This window comes from Diuraphis noxia, unplaced genomic scaffold (genome assembly GCF_037042655.1).
Source record: "Diuraphis noxia isolate RWA-SAM2 unplaced genomic scaffold, SU_Dnox_SAM2 contig0002, whole genome shotgun sequence".
NCBI lineage: Eukaryota > Metazoa > Arthropoda > Insecta > Hemiptera > Aphididae > Diuraphis > Diuraphis noxia.
This window is the reverse complement of record NW_028301712.1, coordinates 38,630,486-38,652,242: the sequence shown is the minus strand read 5'-3', so window position 1 is coordinate 38,652,242 and position 21,757 is coordinate 38,630,486. Positions and strand designations below refer to the sequence as shown.

Here is a 21,757-nt window from a genome sequence, read left to right as displayed (position 1 = left end):
GGTGGAACTCGATTACATTTTACAACATTTAAACTTAACCAGATATGAACAATGGTCGACTAGAATAAAACAACTTAAATCAAATTAATTCGTTGCGAAAACTTTAGATTTATTGTGCAGAGACGTTAACGTATGTGAACGAAAAATGTATGTAATGCATTTTATCCATTATCAAACAAATAAATTGCATTTGTTTTTTTTTTGAGAATTAAACGTATTTAACTCGAGTCAAAGATAATTTATTAATATATTGTAATATTTTAAATGTAATATTACTCCTATATTTATTCATCTGCAGTCCGGTGTCTTTATACAGATGAGAATTACGACTTAAAAATTATAATTTAATAAGATTTTTAAACATTAAGTGAATGTATAGTAAGTACATATACACATTTATAAAAATAAATAAATTAGGAAATCGTGGTAACTACTGTAAAAATTACAGTACAAATCCCGCACAAAGTATATTAAATGTACATCAAATGTCAATGCAAATAAAAACATTTGTGATGATGAATAAAATTGTGTAAAGTTTTTATTTCGAAATTATTTTGTTATGCAAAACACCGCGCAGTGTACACGAAAACCGGCGACGTTGACCCGAGGGCCGGGTTAAAAGAAAAACACAAAGACTTCAACACCAACGGCCGATAATCATATTCTAACGTCTGTTCGTGTACGGGCGAGGGGGATAAACAACTGGAAAAACTGAGTATTGATGTTTTATGCGTCTTACCCCCATCCACTCAGTCTCACAATCACCGAGTTCATACTTCAGGGGAGGGGGGGGGGGTGTCCGGAGAACTGTGGGCATTTCACCAAAGCGAGGAGAAGTTTTCGTTTTACAAAATTCTTAGACTTACCGCGCGGATCGAGCAGTAATACAAACTTCACCCCGCCCCGATCAACACACATTTCAGCACCGCCGGGTCTCAAAATCCGTCTTTATACATATAACATATTTTGAACAGAAATGCTTCTTCGGTTAGGCACCCCTTATGTACCCCTCGGCGGTTTTGTCTCAAACTACAATACTTTGAATTAAAATCGAATCAAACTTCTATCATTCACCGTCAATATTTACGTAGTATATATTATATTATTTTGCAACATATAATAATATATTTAATATCGCGATGGCTATTGAAATAATATTATACGTCATTTCGGTATAACATTTTATTATAATAAATAGTATTAACACCCATGGTGTACATGTCACATGCACGTCACACAACAAACACAAACTTCACTGTTGTGCCGACACAAACGGCAAACATCATCTGGGACGAGGACCGCGAGTGTATAATATATTATATAATTAATAATAGTCGCTAGGTTGTCGTCCGCTGTCGAAGAGCTGCACTCAAGACGCGTACGGCCGTCGGTTTTAGAGAGCCCGTTTGGTATAAGCACAATATATACCTATATAATATATATATATATATTATGTTATGTAGTATAATGAACACTCTGGTCACGTACGCGAAATTAGCGAACGCAATAATGACAAGAATAATAGTAATAGTACTCTCGGCGCCGTGGGAGTGAGCTCAGCTGCACATAATTCGTCACAAATATACATGCATCAAGGTTAGGTTCGTTGGTTGTTGTCGTCGTTGTCGTCGTCGAGAGTCACTTTAAATATTATAATCCATTGTCGAGCACACACACGACGGATACAAAAGTCCCGACCGCGACGGGTCGAATTCCTATATTTCTCGTCCCGATCCCCTCGAGCTAATTCCCGAGTGTTTACTTTACAGCGTATATACAATATAAATATACCTACCTAATATAATATATATTATGTACATAGTGGCTTTTATCCGCCGAAAGCCTATACTATTGACTTTGGACCCGCGCAAGTGTGGGGGTATTCGTAAAATCATTATTACAATTATTGTACGGTCTCTCTTACTCTCACTCTCTCTGTCTCTATCGGTTAGGTCTCTCTTTATCAACTCTCCCTCCCCATTTCTGTACACAAAATCGCGCAAATGTAAACGAAATAACCGAATTACAGCGACCATTGACGTTGCGTGTAGTCGGCTTATTCAAAATTTGCGTAGCAAATTTCTCGTTCCGAGTATATTGAGTATTAGTTAAAGTCACATATATATACATACAGAATATTCCGTGAGTATATATACCCATTAACCGTATATGGAGATTAGCCGCCCGGACAAAAACTTTTTGCCGTTTTATTTACAGTGTTAGGACTTATCTAGATAAATTATCCAGATAATAATTATTTTATCTTTTATCTTATCTAGATAAATAAATATAAGTTATCTAAGTATTTATTTTAGATAAATATTTGACTTATATAGATAAATTTAAAAGATTAGTGAAAATTAGATAGATCTGTACCAAAAATATTATTAACTATGTGAATTTTGTTTTTGGTCCACTCGACAACTTCTTCAGCAGGGTGACTTCCCAAATTTTTATTTATACTTTGTTACTCCCTAGAGTCCCTTGGATCTTATTGGTTCCTTATATGATTATATGTGTTGAAGTTAATGTTTGGTGATACACATCATGATATAATAAGTTAAGTCGAAAATAAACATATTATATAGGCATGTACCTACTTACATGACATTATATATGTTTTTTTAAATTAGTTGTTTTAATTTTAATTTCTATAATTATCTGTTATTTATCTGGATAAAATATTTTTATCTTTTATCTTTTTGTTAGATGAATTAAATTTATTTATCTTTTATCAGTATCTTAGATAAAATTTAGTGTTGTTATCTTTATCTTTATCCAGATGATTATTTTGTTATCTGTTCCTAACACTGTTTATTTATAAATTCAAAAAATTATTAAATATCATAAAATTAATGAGAATAAAATGTTTAAAAGTCAACATTTTCAGAAAAATAGATATCTTTATTTATTTTTAAATTTAATAAAATTAAAAAATACAAAACATGTATCCCTTGTCTATGTGAGTCTAATAAAAAAAAAACAGATTTATGATATAATATTTATTATATCAGGAGATATCGCAATGAGTAAATCCTCACGAGACACCCTGTATATAACATAATATAAATTATAATAAGAAAACATTTTCAAAAAAACATAGAATCTTACGTTGGTAAGTTGTAATATCAGGTTTTTTGGAACCTCTTGAGTATGGTACATTACATGAAAAAACATAATACTGAAATTTTTATTGCTCGGCGTGGTTATTTGAAAATTCAAAAAAAGTATACAACTGCTAAAAGTCAATTTTTTGATAACTGTGATATGTTAATATTAATTTTAGTTCATTGCATTTAAATTATGATCACGGAGCGTTGTGGATATTATCATATTATATATAAAACATGCACCGCATTCTGCAGCTGCCAACTTACTTCGCAGTTTATTTCCGAATTTGTCACAAAATTATGCATAACGGTGTAAAATATTATGCAGTGCGGCACAGTAATTAATAGGCATGTGTGGACGGCGGACGTGGCCGGTAAGGGATGTGCAGTTAACGAATTCATGGTATCGACATTCAAGATTTAGCAAACGACATGACGCTAAAAATGAACTCATGACAAGATCTTGTAATATACATTGTGTCTGTATTTATTTCTGATTTATTAAAAAATAATGAAAAAAAGATAAAATATTGAAATGATAAATACCCTTAAACCTCAAATAGCTTTTACATTTTTCTTTAAATAAAAATGCGATCTTTTTCCAATTTTACAAATTCTATGAATATTACACGAAATATAAAGGACTTATATGTACAAAAACATAATATGTTCTCACATCTACTAAGCATACTGTTTCCAGAATAACAATTTGTTTTTTCAAAAACTTTCAAATTTAATTACTCCAGCATAATTAGAAAACAATTTTTTGTTATAGTATGTATTAACATAGAACAATATTGATTAAATACCTACTATATAAGTATATGTATATTAAAACACAGCTTGGCTTTAAATTTTACAAATGGATTTTTCCTTCAGTAGTTTTGATAATATTTTTTTTTAAATACTTTTTTGACTTATGCAAATCAATTGTTGGTTAGCTCTAACCATCTTTTTTATTATTATTACTATCATTATCATCAGCATCATCATCTAATTGAATTCTTGTAAAATAAACAGCAATATTTAATATCGTCTCAATAAAATTAAATTCGTGGAACGTTCATATAATTGAAAACTCAAAATAACTACCGAACATTTTGGACTTGGACGACGGTCATTATAAAATTGTTCATTAAAATAACATTTAATATACTTATACATACCTAAAATATAGCTATATAATAAGCTATTATATTTAGTATTAATTACACAAAACACCCAAATGTTTTCTTTTCAATGACTACATCATAACAACAATAAACTACTGGTTCTGCGCATAACATATTAAATTTGTTTGCCAATATTATGTAGCTACAAGTTAAGAAATATAATGAACAATAGTAACAAGATAAATAACATAAAAGCACGACGGAAATATATAATTAACCAAAGACGGCGGTTTCGTTATAATATATAAATATATATTATTACTATGCATTTATTGTATAAAAACTTGCGCGTTCATTTTTCAACGACAAAACATAAATAAAATATACATAATGGAAATATATTGTATAATATAATTTAACGGTATCGAATAAATTATGATATCAAAAGTTAAAATGGCTAATTTTTATTTATCTTCTACCGAATCGTCTCGATAAGAAATATTATTTTGATACAAACAAGTAACAATAAAAATAACAAAATAATAATAATAATAATAATAATGATAATAATAATAATAATAATAATAATATTAATGATAATAACAAATAATTACAAACATAAATAAGATTTAATAATAAAATAATATCACACAACGCGGTGTATCCAGTCGCAAGCAGTGCTTTATATACCATTAAAATCACAGCCGTGTCCAACTTTCAAGGGTCGAAGAGGGGTCTGACCACAAACCCTTCGCACTTTACACACCCAAACCATTCGTCGATTTCATTAATTTATCTGATATCTGATATCTATAATTATTCCTATTTATTTCATATAAAATCAAAAAATAATAATCTCAAGACATTTTACAGAGTTTTTATCATATTTCATCGACATTGTCTCTAATAACCAACGTTTAATTAAAATAAATTTTAATAATGAGTAGGTATATTACTAAAATTAATGTTAGGTAGTGATTTCTGAAAAGTGGAATGACTACTCTGTCATCACCCTTCACCCTTAATCACACATAATAAAAAAATCCATCATTTTATAAAAAACAAACATTTATCATAAAACATGTTGACATGTTGACATGGCGTCAGTATAATCACAGAAAATCGAAAGAAGTTAAGTTTCGTATTATTATACTATAATGATCAAAGACAAAATAATCTGCAATATAGTCATAGGAATAAACGCTATTCATTTTGACGAAATACTTATAGGTATTATAATTATCAGATATGATTCGTTAAACGCACAACTAAATATTTTATATCGCATGAAATTATGTAAATATCAAAAAAATCATATGCTCTTACGCTTTAATGTTCAAAGCAATTTTTCCATGTTCTAAAATATATTTAATTTAGAATAATTAATCGTTAAACATAATATAAAAAATTCATATTTATTTTACTTTTACTGCAGAAATAATAATATCTACCCATTAAATAAAAAAATATATATCATCCGTTAAATGGACTTCCCCAGTCACTCGTTTAAATAGACACTATAAGATATTAAAATTTGTCCGGAAACGAAACCGGCGCGAAATTAACAACGACCCGTCTAGGGAAGGAAATGGCTGTCAAATGTTGTATTGTACTGTGTATACAAATAAAAGTAAAATAAAATACTATCAAATTGTATTCATCACAATAAGTAATTAAAACTTTTATTTAAAATATGCAATGAATAATTTTAACCTGATATTCCAAAATAAAAATGTATTAAGTTAGGATACAATAAAATTTGATCCATTTGACAATGAAACACGTCATCACGTCTTAAATTATAATTTATACATTAAATTATTTAACACTAAGTTCTAAGTACAAAAACAGTAAAAATGTATAATATTATAAAATATGATTCATGAATAAAAAATCAATGAAACAATTATGCAATTTCAATACCTATAATATAATAATTTAAACTAATTATAAACAACTATTGATATTTTAATATGTTTAAACAATGGTTTGATTAATATTATTATAACCAAAAAAATCCAAATGAAAGTACGTTTTATTTTCTTTAATCAGTTGCAGTACTTACTACGAGTATTCGCAAATATTTATATGAATATTATACAATTGTGACATATTTTTTTCCATTTTCTAAACGTAATAGATTAAAAATCATCTGTAATAGCAATTATGAAAAATTGATTGAATATATATAAATTTAATAATTTAAATAGTTTTATAAACAATACAGTTATCATTAAAAATTATTTACTTTAAGGCAGTTAGATACAATCGTATTTAATTATTGTAATAATTAATCCATTATATAGGTAGGTATAAAAAATTGTTTTCATAAGCACATTTTGTCGTTAGTAAACCGTAAATGATTTCTATGAAATAAATTTAATGCTCAAAATATAAATATAAAAACGTATTGACCTTTATATGTTGAACTAATGTAGTGAAGCAAAAGTTTATTTTTTATTCTTCCGCAGTGAAACGAATAAGCAATGAGCACAATAGAAACTGTAGTCATATATAGGTACTTTACACAATTACAGAATGAACATACGTAGAATATTAAATGTTATTTCTTTTAACTTATTTATATGGGAAAAAAAATGACAAAATGTGTTATAACTAATAAAACAGTATAAACTTAAAACAATAAAAATAATATTATTTTGAGTCTATACATTTTTAATAATATATATGTATACTAGTATTATATGTTATAGATATCTGGATTTGCACAATGTACGCTGAAGTGGAAATATGAAAAGTGATTATACTATTATAATTAGTTATTCCATACAATAAATGTAAATTAAAATATAACTGCAACATATAACATATACCTACTATTTACTAACATAATATATGTATTAACAATAAATAAATGCTTTACTATTAGATTAAATGCATTGATTAAAAACAAAAACAAAACGTGAATTAAAAATGTAAAATGGTATATACATTCAATAACTGCGTCTAACATAAATTTATACTCTAATTGCATATAAAAAAATATTCTGAAAGATAACTGTCAGTCAGCCTATACATATAGTTCTATGGAAATTTTCTATCATACACTAATAATTATTTAATTATATATAACTAATACGTTAGGTTGAACTACATTTTTCCAAAAGGAAATCTCATAATAAATCCGTATATTATAGGTTATCACTAAAAATTTCCGTTAATTCATAGTAGTTATAATTTTTTTTTATATTCATAATTTTTTGAAATTACTTTCCAGACAACAAATAACTAACAATAACTAATTTGATACCATAAACTAACTTCAATGATGAAAATCCAAGCTTTTTTGCTGTTTAGGTACTAAAGATGACATCCTATAAGAAAATCACACACATTATTGTAAAATCAATGCACTCATTGAGTCTCTACTCAGAATGTAAAATGTGTACATTTTTTGATACTATAATTATGTGTTTTTATCAAAATATGAAAAAAGATATATGTGCATATGAAAAAAAAGGTGATTTGTCGAGAATAGATCTCTATAGATCTAATATTTAGGTCCTGCTGTGTCACAAATTCATAACCATAAAAAAACATAATAATAAGTAAACAACAGAGTGAATGCGAAGATCATACGGTATATAAAAGAGGCAAATGAATTGCATATAAACATTTAAAGCAGTTTTCTGTTTGGCCAGTTATATAACTGAACTACAATAGAATTTCACATCCCTGACAAAGGTTTTATTTATTCGGTTAGTTGTATGACTATAACAGATATGTAAACTATAACAGATATGTAAACTAGAACAAATTTGCACGTTATTTATTTGTCATTTCCGGTCCTTAGGCATATTTACATTTGTTTTGTCTCATTTTATAAATAAAATAATAATATAAATATTACTATGTACGTGTAACGTATGGTAATGTATACAGGGTGTCGCAATAAAAATGTTATTCATATTACGGTTTTCGTAAGCAGTACATTTACAATAATATAAAACTACACCATGTGATGCGAAAATATTAAAAATCACATGTATACGGACTGGTGTACACAAAATATTATATCAGATGCAGTGAAATATTAAACACACTGTATTCGTCAAGGGAGGAGGGTACAATAAGGACTTGAAATCGATTTGAAATATGAACAGACGCCTACTACAAATGTTGTCTACTTCTCTTATGTATAAATAGAAAACCATTTCTGATATCGGACACCATTAAGAACGAAGCGTCAAAAAACGGAAAAAGAATAATCACGTACATACCTATGTACTACATATGCAACGTATAGATGAGGTACCAAACAAAACAAAGTTGCCAATATATTATATTTTATTTTATTGTAGATCCCTACATAGTCATTGACACATACAAATCAGTGTGTATATCGAACATTACACCATTGTCCAAATGCTGCAACATAATATTATCTATCAAAAAAAAATGTTTAAATATTATTTTACAAAGATTGACGTGCGGAGTCATTACAGGAGCAAAGCAATACATGGTTCAAAAGACTTCCATAAATTGTATTCTTGTTTTATATAATATATATAAATGATTGTACCTTTGTTAGTATTCAGTAATATAGAAAAATACTGAACCAATTGCTTACAAATTTTGCACACGTGTACATCATTAATGTTTATATATTCAGTTGATTTTATGAAATTATTGTGATTAAACATAATATATTTTACAATTAGCCTATACTGTATACAATATTATAAATTATAATTTACTCTAAAAAATCTCAAGTATTCACAATCAATATTTTTAAATTAAAATAAAATAACTTAAATCAATATTCAAGGTTTTAGTATGTGATTCTGTCAAAAATTTAAACTTAAAATTATGCTTACAAAAAAGTTGTGCTTATGAATCTTTAATATTTATCAACTGATATTATAGAAACTTTAAAGAAATATTGAATTGAATTTTCAAGATTTTTAACCAAACGAATAAAATTGTATATGTAGACATATAAAGATTAAAAACTAAAAAAAAAAAAAAATGGAAATTGAAAATGTCACGATGACAAACAATAATAAAAAATTAAATTAAAAAAGACACATCATTGTAAGTAATTTCAATACATTAATTGCTCTGATCAGAATCTAGCATGTTTGTAGCTAATATACTCATAAACTATACTGGACCGATTTTACGACATTTTCAGATATTACTCTTAGAGATATCAGCAAAGTGTAGAAAATAGTAGTTTTAACACCATTCGAAATAATTCCAAACACTATATAGAATATATGCAAACCACCACTAATTTCCCATCTCGGGTAGTTAGTTCACGAAGCAAGGTACAACGACACCGATTTACTCCACAAACCAAGTTATATGCTAAAACCGAGATACACTTATACATGACCGTCGTATTCTACACCTGTTCATATTTTCTCGTGAGATGTCATCATGTCATACAGCTGCCTATCACATTATGTATATCTTTTTTAGATTCTGAACGGAGTGATGAATGTATTGATTTTACAATGATGTGTGTTTTTTTTGTGTGTCTGTTTACAGCATAAATAGTCGAAATAATGCATCAATTTCAATCTTTGGGGGTGGTTTCTGATGTAAAAGTGAATATCTTGGTGCATTATAGAGATCAAAAGTTAACATTTTCCAACAGTTTTCAAAAAAATCGAGAAAAACAAAAAAAAAAATGACAGAAAAACGGGAATTTTTACGCAAAAACAGTTTTTGACCAAATCGATTTTTTTATATGGTTGTAATTCAAAAACTAATCACTGCTGTAAATACTTGAAATTTTCACCAAATGTTTATGTTAGTGTTATATATAAACAGTTTAATTTTCAAACATTTTTTGAGTTATTTATAGACCACTGAAATTTTCGATTTTATTGAGAAAATTTTTTTCAAGTGTCGGTAAAAAAATGTTGGATGACCAAAAAAACTTGAAAATTTAATACAAGGTTCCTTATGAGTTGTTCTTATTGTAGCTAAACAAAATTAAAAATCGTTAGTCGCAATTTTTTTTTTAAAGCGTTTATAGTTCAAATTTTTACGAAATAGCGTAACGATAACGATTTATCCTCTAACGATTTAAAACATTTGTTATTTCTCAAAAAGTATAGGTCGTAGATAATTGAAAATTTTACCAGTTATTGAGATTGGTATTTTCTTTACATGACTTAATTTTCAAAATATTTTGACTTTTTTTGAGGTATTTATAGACAACTGAAATTTTAAATTTTTCTGAAAATGTTTTTTGAAGTGTTGATAAAATGTTTTTGGCCCAATTAAAAAACTTGAAAATTTAATACAAAGTTTCTCATAAGTTATCCTTATAGTGATTAAAAAATTATAAGAATACATAGACACAATTTTTTTTTATAAGCATTTATAGTTCAAATTTTTACGAAATCTGTCGAAAACGCAAAAATGTGCAAAAAATTTTGAAGTTGAAAAATCATAAATATTTTTGTGTTTATAACTGTGGATTACAAATACAACACTAAGTTTTCCATTAGTTTTCAGTCAAGTAGCTATAATGAAAACTCAAAGCATCATTATAGGAAAAATGTTAAGTGCGTTTGAATTTTAAATTTTTACGAAAATATCGTAACGATAACAATTTATTCTGAAACGATTTTAAATATTTGTTATTATTCAAAAAGTATAAGTCGTAGACACATGAAAATTTTACCAGTTATTTAAATTGGCATTTTCTTAACATGATTTAACCTTCAAAATATTTTTACTTTTTTGAGATATTAATAGACAACTGAAATTTTCAGTTTTTCTGAAAATGTTTTTTTAAAGTGTCGATACAATTTTTTTGGCCCAATCAAAATACTTGAAAATTTAATACAAAGTTCCTCATAAGTTATTCTTATAGTGATTAAAAAATAATAAGAATACATGAACACAATTTTTTTTTTTATTAGCATTAATTGAAATTCAAATATTTACAAAAATTCGTCAAAACCATGAATATTTTTTTTTTTTAAGTCTGTCATCACGTTTTGGGGCAGTAAAAGTGCTTCGATTTTTGACTTCAGTACCTTATTCGATCAGAAAGTGAATCTAGTTGGTAACTTAGGGGTCAAAAGTAAAAAATTCTTTCTAAATATATATATAAATATAATAATATATTTTTCTAAATAATCGGAATAAACAAACTAAAAGTTAAGGGAAAAATAGGAAAATTTACGTACAATCAGTTTTCGACAAAATCGATTTTTATTTTTGATGTAACTTTAAAACAAATGACCATTGATACATGATATTTTCACCGAATGTTTATATAAGTATATTCTATCCACCATGAAATTTTCAAAAAATTTTTACTTAAGTTAAATTTTATTCATAGGTATATGCAATTTTCGATCATTATTAGTTTTTTTTATAATTAATATCGATAAAAATTTATTTTTTGGGTAAAAAATATTGAAGATTTAATACAAGGCTCTAAATATATTGTTACAATAGCAGTTGAAAAATAAAAAAAATTCATAGTCACAATTTTTTTTTATAAGCATTCAAATTTTAAATTTTGACATAATACGTAATAATCACAAAAATTCGCAAATTGTTTTAAGCTAGAAATTCATAAAAAATTTTCTTTTTAAATCTAAGATTTGAAAATTTAATACAAGATTCCTTAAATGACCAGATTAGGGGAGCATACTCTAATTGGGATCGAACAAAAGAGAAATAACTATTTTTTAAAGCAAGTGGATTATTAAATTTTGAGCAGCAGCGTTTAAGCAAACATAGTTTTTAAAATGCTTTGTTTTTTATTTTTTGAATATGAGAAATAAATACAGATTTCCAGGATATAGGAAAAACTCCAGTGATTAATGATTGATTAAATAAAATATGAAGTGGATATGATAATATAAAACGACATTCAAAAAGAAATTTTGAGGATAAATTGTCTGGGCCTGAGCATAAATTTAAATTTATATTATTGAGTTCATTAATACATCCATAAGAGAGATTTGAAGATTGCAAATAGAATTTAATGTATTAATAGGATTTGGTTTTAAAGATGAATTAGGTAAAGGTTAAGTATATACATTACAAAAATATTTACAATTGGTTGTCCACCTTCAGCCTCTTCATTATTATATACCATTAGGTTTGGATGGTTATGATTAGGTTTTTTTATCATTTATAAACTTCCAGAAAAATGTAGGATTGAGTTTTATTGAATTTTGAACACTAGATAAATAATTTTGTGTAATCATTTTTCCTCGTAACTTTGCATTGACGTTTTAAGTTTGAGAATTTTCTAAATTTATTCGATGAATTAGTGTATTTGAAGTCTAGGTGGGATTTTTCTTTTGCTCTAATTAAACATTTTAGTTTGTAACTAAACCAAATAGGATATGCTATGTTGGGATATATTTATATACAATAGAGGTAATAATAGAATAAAAAGTAGAAATACGAGTATAATAATTTATGTCATTAGTATTATGAAGTAAGTTAAGCCAGTTTATTGAGTCCAAATGTGAGTTAATCATTTGGTAATTTGCCTTAGACCAATTGTATATAATTTCATTAGTATAAATAGAATCAACATTATAATTGAGTGTTTCGCAGTTTATTTCTAGTGGGGAATGATAAGAATCAACATCAACAATAGGGATTTCACTTAAAAATACCTTGATGGAATTATTATTTGATATTACATAATCTAAAATATTATTTTTTTAATTAACAATGTTATTAAATTGGGTCATATTAAGTAATGAAATATTATCAAAAAAAAAAAAGATTTTGTATGAAATGAGATAGCTGATGGAATATTAAAGTCACCTAGCAAAATTGAGTCTGATGATGAATAATCATAACGTATATTATTAACAATATTAAAGTATTCTTCAAATATTTATATAGTTAAGCGATTTGGAATATAAGCAGAACTAATAATAATATTATATTGACCGGTTTTGATTAAAATTAAGACAATTTCAAGATTTTTTGTAGTAATATTTATGAGTTTCGACGAGAGTTTATTATTTACAAATGAGTACTCCGCCACCTCTAGATAGATTGCTGGTATGAATATTTCTGTCACATCGAAAAACATTGTAATTTTTGAATTCAAGTTCTGAGGAATTTAAATTACTTGTGAGCCATTTTTCAGTAAAAGCAAAAATATCAAAAGTTAATAAAGGAATTTAATATGCATTTAATTTGATCAATTTAGAATTGATACCACGGACGTTTTGATAATATATTGATAGAGTAAATGGAGTATAATTTAGTTTTTTGAATTGTTAATAATAACTGGGTTGCTTTTAATATATTTAATAATAATATTGTTTTCGCCGTTACTTCGACGAGTTTCCAGCTCTTGACGTAATGTAGACATTTGTTCACGTTGTTTCAAAGTGCGATCCGAAGAGAAACGTAATTCTTTAAATTCATCTGAAGAACGAATTTTAGATTGAGCACGTAAAACGTTAAATACATTTTCTGTATCATTGAGAGAGATTTTTAACGGGCGAGCTCGAGTTGAAGGGTAGCCCAGAAGAAAAAATCTGATAGGTTCAATATTTAGTTCCATCGCATTGAAAATTAATTTTAATCGTTCACTATCAGGTTTGATTTTGGAAGAGTCTGTTGCTTCAGGAAGATTGAATAAAATTATATTATTGGTTCTAGACTGTCTGTCGGCAATTTCATTAATTATATTAATTATATAAACACATTAAATATACACACGCACTCGCGCGCCCTGCGAGTACACCGACGGAATCCGGTAAACGCGAAGGAACGGAATTTTAAAATACTTTATATTAAACGTATAGTATAATATTGCAGTGTAATGACTGAATATTACACACGTTGGTCGATTTTACCCGATAATAATATCATCTTTATGTAATAGATATACAACTACGGCATGCGGCAAATCGTTTGGGTTCTGATCGGCAAATAACCGAAGAGATTAGTATTAAACTTAACCAAAGGGGGAAAAAATGTACGGCGGGACTCGTCCAGATTGGCATCTGTACACCAACAAAATAAATATTATACAACCACGTTCGAAAATGAAATGGATAAAAAAAAAACGAACCGAGTACGGGATTCCACGCGCAAAAAATATTTGACCGCCGCTATCGCCCCGTATAACGTTTCGACGTTGAAATTCAATCTTTTTCGTAGACAGAATAATTTTATCGTCCCACTAGAAAAATAAAACTATACAACCGAACACGTAGTTTCTAGTTTCCGACTACTACGTTTTAAAACCCATATCTACACTCATTAGGTTTTAAAAGACTTTAATCATATTATTATATGTTAACGTATTTTTCATATTTTCAAAACTAGTTATTTAATTTATTGTAACACAATATAACAAACGCGAATTATATAATATTATTACCAACAAAGCGATAACATAGACAACACAATATATTATGATAACGTGTACTTAATAACAAACCACAACTTTGAAATCAGCATCAAATAAGACTAAATAGATAATATCCTTTTAATTATCATGTATTTTTTAATTCTAAATAACCAATTCGCCAAACAATATTAATATAATATACAGGGTGATTCTTTTATCAAACAACACTCATTATTTGAAAAAGTATTGACTTTTTTCAAATTTTTTTTTTTTCAAAATTGTAGATTTATGCTGTTCTAGAATTGTATATCTTTTTTATATTTTTCACCCTTATATTTATTAGGTAAACCACTGTCAACTTTTGATTTTCAAATGGTAACCTATACTTAAAATTTCATAATTGAATAAAACTATTTTTTTCATTAATTAATACGTTCTAATTTTCATTTTTCGTTAATCCGTTGATGAGATATTGCTCCTCAAAGTTAGGTGGTTTTGGGAGATAGTTATAGTGTGTAAATGTGTTATACCACTTATACCTCGTCAGTAGATACCGCAGCTATCAGGATTTTTATGTCCCAGGGCAAAAGATATCACACTTTTCAAATCAATTCAAGTAGTAGGTACAGTAAGCTTAAGTTGTGCCCCTAAATGTATTTTATAATACCCATTTGACTGGGTGTAATGTAGTTCGCCCCACTGGTCATAATAATACTTATCTAATATAAAGACCAGAAGTTAAAAGTAATAAATTCGATATCATTCGAACCCAAGATATACCTAATAGTGATAAATGATATTAATTGTACCTACTAACTCGCTACATTAACTTATTGTCATGATGTCATATTTTAAGTAATCGGACCATTAGTGTCACTCGTGGTGCCGTGGTGGCATACCTACTCACGTCGTATACCCCCGACGACCCCCCTCCATATCTATGGAGTACGCCGTAACCATAGACATAACATTATGTCTATGGCCGTGACGGACTACGGAATAAGAAGACAGAACAACACGGGTAATACGATATGGTTTATTAGGCTGATTTGCGATTAGGTAAAATCGTGAGTAAAACTAATTTTGATCAGCTGTTATTTGTTTTGTACACTGTGGACGATTAAAGTCTGGTACCATGGTTACATGATATGGAAGTAAACCTTATACCTGGTTAACGTAAATCACATACCAACAATACGTTGAGTGAATAAACGGTTATAATTTAGGTTAAAATTTTATAAGACAAGTCATAACAACAATATTTGAATCGTGAGTCGGTAATAAGTAATAACTAATAAAGTATTTTATTTGTTAATACTTAACAATTTTAAATGTTTAAATTTTAATGGTGAATTTATAATATTATTAGTTCTTGTATATACTTAAATTATAATATTTACCACATATTGTATTTTATTTAGTAATTTAATTAAACATTTAAGTACCTAAATTGGTTAATCACACGTGAATTGGATACTTTGCAAGTGCATTTGTACAATGTACCTATTGGTAAGTTTTACTAGTTGATAAATGCAAGCAAAAATTAAAATTAATAAAACAATCTATCTCATTAGCTTAAAGAACACTTAAACTTCACATACCTATTCAATCACAAGCGATGAGAAAAGTTGTACAGATGCAGTATGTAGAATAGCGCATGCCAAACAGGCCTACTATAAAAAAATAAATCTTTTACCTCAAATAGATTAAGTTTGGACAACAGAAAATCACTTATAAAAGGCTTTGTGTGGAATGTAGATCTACATATATGGAGCAGATATTGGGACACTACTGAAGACTGAGAAAGCCAAAATAAAAGCTTTTAAAGTATTATTGCTGGAAAACGCTGAAATTCAATAGACAGAAAAGATAAAAAAATTTTGAGGTATTTAGGAGAATCAAAAATCAATACGGAGTACGCTAAGATTGAGAAGAAAAGCATGGATCGGACACGTTATAAGGAGGAAACCTGTAAAAGGAAGGGCTAGAACTCCATTTCTGAAGCAAGTGATTGAAGGTACTAGAATAGGAACATACTGAAAGTTGAAGAGGAATGTAAGTGGAGAGAGACATCAAAAATCATTTTCGGATTGAAAAAAAAAAATGTATTGAAAACTAAAAATTGTGCTAATGTTAAAGCTTTATAATTTGTATGCTAGTTTATAAATAATTTAAATTAGGTGACAACATCAATCATTACAACTTAAAAGATAATATACATAGATATAGATATTTATTTTGTGTTTAATATGTAGATTATGTCCTAAATCAAATTAAGAATTTTTAAGTGGCTATGTGATTAATAATTATTTTATTTTTACTTTTTACGGACAAGCCCTTAAACAAAAAAGATATAATAATCAAAACATCCAAAAACATTAGTCTACTGTGCTACATTGTATAATGTCATAATGATAAATACTAAATTATTTCTGTCAATGATTGATGTTGTCACCAAATAACCAAATAATAATTAGTACTAAATTCAAGTTAGAATATTATTAATACCATTTTTAAATTTTACTTTTTAAGCCTGGGGTGATTGAAAAGTTTGTTTTAATTTTTTGAATACATGTTTTATCTTTACTCATATTTTGCATATTAACTGCAAAACGAACATTTAGATTAAACTGTATCATCATTTTGAAATAGGTTTTTCATAGTCCTAGGCTTATTAAAGTAAAATTGTTTAACGGTTCATAATAATATCAGTATAATATGTGAGGAATTTTGTCGTGAACAGGGTTCAGGGCTAAACAGAACCTAAAATCATCAAATCAAACGCTTAAAAAAACATTTAAATAATCAAAATTAAGCAATCTAAAAAATGGTTATTCTCTCCCTAGTTTTTGTTAGTGGTTATCACTTGCATCTTATTAAAGTAGAAAATATACATTAAAAAATTTAAAACGTGGGGTGCTATAATATTTTATATTTTAAAAACATTAAATTGAGGGTATTTCACTATAATAATGATGGTTAAATCTAAAAAAACAAGAGGTGCTAAAGACCCTTTTGCGCCAATGGTCTCAAACCCTGTTCGCGACATTGAAAATATGATTTTTTTTACATAAAATATAATTAAATAAATTGATCAGTGCCATATATGTATATTTGGACGTATGTCATTGTTTATTTAAATAGCTACATATTGATTAAATTCATGTGATTGGTCAAAAAGACCTAGTCCTACAACGTATATTACAACTATTGGAACGATGTATGGTGAATTATTTATATTATACTAATATTTGATTTGAAATTGTAAATGTATTAAATTGAAATTGTAAACATAAAAAAAAAATGTTGTTTATACTTAATATTAAATTAGTTCAGAGTATTGTATTTCCAGATTTGTAATAAACATATATACCATAGTGTTATGTACTTGTCTAACTTCTTTATTCAATGTGCATGTGCTCAAATGATACTTTATATGAGAAGAGGTACAATATTTGATTTGTTAAAAAACAAAATTATCATTAAAAAACTTAAATCCTAATAGGCATTTACATGTTCAAAGTATCCATATGGTAAACAGCATTAAATAGATATATTAAATCTATAATAATAATTAACACATTATTTTGTATTAGTTAAATCTACCAAAGCTATACACAGTTATATGTATATTATATGTATAAAAAAATAAATTAAGTTAATTTATTGTTAATAATATGCCATTAAGGTCCATTATTAGATATGGTTATTATATAATATATTGTACATTTATTATTAATTGTTATTGCACTCATTTATCATTGAAAATACCATTGGTTATTACCAATGACCTTAGAATAAAGGTTATTACTTTTGATAATACCATAGAATACCTAAATAACTAAAATTAATTTTGCCAATAGTGTGTGTAGGATGGTAGGATGGTAGGATTAATAAGTTTGAAGTCGTATTCAGTGCTTACTGTTTAGATTTTTGTTTTTATTATTAATTTAAAAATCTTAAAATTAATGAACTAAGCAAGTTCGTTGGGGTGTGAATGTTTGGTGTGGGATTATTGATGAGTATTTAATTGGTCCATATTTTTTTGAGGAAAATCTTAATGGCAATAAGTATCTTGGTTTTTTGAAAGATGATATACCCATACTATTGGAAAATATTTCACTTCAACAGCGCTTGAATTTGATTTGGCAGCAAGATGGTGCACCAGCACATAATACCTTGGCTGTACGTGCATACCTCAATAAGATGTATGGAGACAATAACTGGTTTGGAACTCACAGCCCCATTATTCAATGGCCACCTCGTTCCCCCGATTTGAGTGTTCTTGACTTCTTTTTTTGGGGCCATCTAAAAAATGAAGTGTATAAAGAAAAATGAAATAGTGTGGAGGAACTTAAACAAAGAATAAGAGATTGTTGCAACAAAATTGAAAACTCAATATTGAAAAAATCTACTTCCTCTGAAGTATTAAAACATTTTTGTTTAACTGAAGATGGCAAGCAATTTGAACATAAGCTAAAATATAAATATCATGTATTTTTTATTCAAATTGTATACAAATACATACATGTATATTTATGTATGTATGTTACATTTTTTCCATTCTTAACCAAAGTTTGTTAAAATTTATATTTAATATGAATTCTTATACTTACGAACGAATGAATTTTTGGTAGGCACATGTACATCAAGTTAATAAATTGGTCTTGGAATTTTATTGAAAATAACAAAATAAGTAAGTTGATAAATTAAACATATTTAAATATTTAACTAGAGCTCCAGTTAACTAGATCAGCTAGTTCGTTAAAACTACAAAGGCACAGAATATTATTTATTATGATAATATTATTGTGAAAATGTGAAATTTATTAAGTTTACTACTGTAGACTGTAGTACACAAGTAATTAGTACTTGGTAGTATCGGTCGCTGACGCCATAGCACCATGCTATAAATTATACTGACCAGTAACGAGTAACAGACAACGGAAAATAAATTACTGTACACTACAGCAGTGATTTAAAACAGTTAACAGTTGTTACAACTGTAGTACAGGCTGTCTACTAGAGTAACAAAAACGGGATTTTATTTGTGACATAAATAAACAGTAAGTTACTATTTATTTTGTAAATACACATATTGGTAACACTGTATTTTCTTTATGATAGACAGCTGTTGTATTAGTTGTAATGATAAACCATGGACAACAGTAACTTTTATGGACTAAACACTAAAATAATTCTGTATTTCCGTATGTTATTCTATGGTGTGTTTGAGCATAGAATAGAGGTGAGATCGTGATCGAAGCTACAAACAGAAGCAGACCAATAATAATAGTAATATTATGATTGTGTGTTATTGTATGTAGGTATTATCGGCGATCAGGTACAAAGATTATCGCCGCTATATCTTGGGTTGAACGATATCGAATTTATTACTTATAACTTCTGGTCTTTATAATTGATAATAATTATTACGACCACTGACCATTGATGTAATCACCTTCGTGGGGTGATCTTCGTGTCTCCCTGCAAAATGGGCATAATAAAATACATTTAGGGGCTCTAAGTACTTTATGAACTGATTTGAAAAGTGTGATATCTTTTGCACTAAGACATAAAAATCCTGATAGCTGCGGTATCTGCTGACGAGGTATAACACATTTACATATTACGATAACTATCTCCCAAAACCACCTAACTTTGAGGAGCAATATCTCATCAACGGATTAACGAAAAATGAAAATTAGAACGTATTAATTAATGAAAAAAATAGTTTTATTCAATTATGAAATTTTAAGTATAGGTTACCATTTGAAAATCAAAAGTTGACAGTGGTTTACCTAATAAATATAAGGGTGAAAAATATAAAAAAGATATACAATTCTAGAACAGCATAAATCTACAATTTTGAAAAAAAAAAAATTTGAAAAAAGTCAATACTTTTTCAAATAATGAGTGTTGTTTGATAAAAGAATCACCCTGTATACTATAAAAATAAGAACTATGGCTAATTATTTCATTCTCAGTTACGTATGATTTACAGCCATTCATAGAAATATAATCTTTGCATCACAAATCTTAGTTAAAAATTTATACTCGTTATTGAAATATAATATATGTGTAAATTATTGTACCTAAATTATTCTTGATCATTGCTTACTCTTATATTGTGCTTGTGATGTATTAGCAATTCATTCTCACAAAATATTGGAAAATAATAATATTTTATAATATAACAATAATATTTACCACAGTAATGTAGCTAAATTGCCTATCCAAAACGCCACGTTAACTAATTTGATTAAAATATTTTAATGGGATGTAAAGAGCAAATAATTCATAGTGTTATTGTTAAAAACAGAAAGCGGCATGTAAATTTAAGTAGTTATTTCAATATCGTTTCTGCTATAAGCATACGATATTTTATAACATATTTTATTGAATGAAAATATGAAATGGTGCAACACAAATTATTATTGTTAAAAAAGATTCCAGTGGAATATACTTGACAATAGTTTACAAGTCATTAAATCTTGCCTTCATTAATTGAAAACAGTGTATTTATATAATATTTGAATGAATATAAGAATTAATAAAATATATTAATATATGTTATAAATAATTAAAATAATCGTGTATAATTATTACATTACCGTTTAAATTTTGTCATTACTTAAACGAGGAGCCTATTATAGAAGTAATGAATTTTTTCACCAGGTTGCGGATGAGCAAAATCATATTAGAACTTTAATTTTTCATCTTTTGAAAATTAAACCCATAATCCAATTAAACTTTGTTAGGTATTGGGAAGCAATCAACACGTTTCGTAAAGTTTGAATTTTACCATAATAATGCTAAGTGCCAAGTATTATGAAAATGTTATATTTGACGCGATAGTGGCAATTTTATGTTACCTTTTCAACATTTATTTCATGGACAATAATTTATGTCATCGGATCGACACGATGAAATTAAATAGCAAAAACTACACGCGTAACATGTAATAATGTAATAATAGATGAGAACATATTACTATTTGCTACGAATATCGCGCGAGTTAATTGTAAACTTGTCACTCTAGATGAATAATTTTAGTCTAGGATTACTGGTTGCGATTATTGCAATCTATTTGATATCATATATAATATACATTACACATTATAAGTTAGTACAGACATATACTCTTAACTTTGACTGAACGTATTAGTCAAAATGTTATATGATTGATCTTGAGATGAATGTAC

General features: G+C 27.3%; 1 protein-coding gene and 1 long non-coding RNA gene across 3 annotated transcripts in view; one reads left to right on the top strand and one right to left on the bottom strand.

Annotated features, from left to right (window-relative positions):
• Positions 1-21,757, bottom strand: part of hiw (MYC binding protein highwire) — a 302,801-nt gene that overhangs the window by 198,891 nt on the left and 82,153 nt on the right. The window lies entirely within an intron of this gene.
• On the top strand, positions 15,575-17,935 carry LOC149058428 (uncharacterized). Its single transcript, XR_016190214.1, has 2 exons — positions 15,575-16,061; positions 16,127-17,935. It is a non-coding gene; the product is annotated as an uncharacterized LOC149058428 (long non-coding RNA).